Source organism: Limulus polyphemus, unplaced genomic scaffold (assembly GCF_000517525.1).
Source record: "Limulus polyphemus unplaced genomic scaffold, Limulus_polyphemus-2.1.2 Scaffold6562, whole genome shotgun sequence".
Taxonomy (NCBI): domain Eukaryota; kingdom Metazoa; phylum Arthropoda; class Merostomata; order Xiphosura; family Limulidae; genus Limulus; species Limulus polyphemus.
The window spans coordinates 1-1296 of record NW_013672172.1 but is presented as its reverse complement, the minus strand read 5'-3'; positions in this window follow the sequence as shown (position 1 = coordinate 1296).

The following is a 1296-nucleotide window of genomic DNA, read 5'->3' as shown; positions in this document are numbered from 1 at the left end:
GTTTTAACATTTTGTTCGGACATGTACTTTGTTCTGAAAAGAACATAGTTTAACATTTTGTTCGGACATGTACTTTGTTCTGAAAAGAACATAGTTTAACATTTTGTTCGGACATATACCTTGTTCTGAAAAGAACATAGCTTAACATTTTGTTCGGACATGTACTTTGTTCTGAAAAGAACATAGTTTAACATTTTGTTCGGACATATACTTTGTTCTGAAAAGAACATAGTTTAACATTTTGTTCGGACATGTACTTTGTTCTGAAAAGAACATAGTTTAACATTTTGTTCGGACATATACTTTGTTCTGAAAAGAACATAGTTTAACATTTTGTTCGGACATATACTTTGTTCTGAAAAGAACATAGTTTAACATTTTGTTCGGACATCGCTTTTTTTTTCTTCAGTAGAAGACGTTTTAAGATTTTGTTCCTTGTCAGTAGAACGTAGTCTGGTTACCTTTTTTTTTCTTCAGTAGAAGACGTTTTAAGATTTTGTTCCTTGTCAGTAGAACGTAGTCTGGTTACCTTTTTTTTCTTCAGTAGAAGACGTTTTAAGATTTTGTTCCTTGTCAGTAGAACGTAGTCTGGTTACCTTTTTTTCTTCTACAACGCAATCTAACGGCTGTTTTTATTGAAATGTCACGCAAGAGCCTTGAGTATATTTTGTTAAAAATAAAACCGGTTTGAATTCATAATCGGGATAAAAATTCCGATAACATGTTTTGTGATGTGTGTTGAAGTGAAGAGACATGTATTCAAAGTCAGATTAGTCAAGATAAACAAATAAATAAAAATAGATAGCCGGGGCTGACCACTCGACTCTGATCTAGTTGGTAACATTACCTACTCAGCATCCATGATTAACGTGTTAAACATGTAATATTTCGTTGATTCTCCAAGAATAAACTGCTCGGTTTCGGTTTCGAACTACACTTTTGTGAATCTTAGATAACTATATATATATATGCACTGACCTTAGAGTCTCTGTGTCAAGCGAATAAATAAATAGCACTCTATTGTACATAATGCAGAGCAAGTATGTGACTAATATATAAAAATGTCTATTGTACTGTTGAATATACTAAATAAAAGCCATTGTTAGCCTTATTTTTATTGTTTCTGGTGCACAACTGAGATGAGTACTTAAATTCTCTTTCCTCGTGAATAACAGGGTAAACTTACCAACAGATAGTTAGTAATATATCATTACAAATTCTTACTTATTTTATTCTATAAAAGGTTTTTCCTGGACGTTAATCAACCATTTAATCGACATGCTCCAGTTTTCCTAA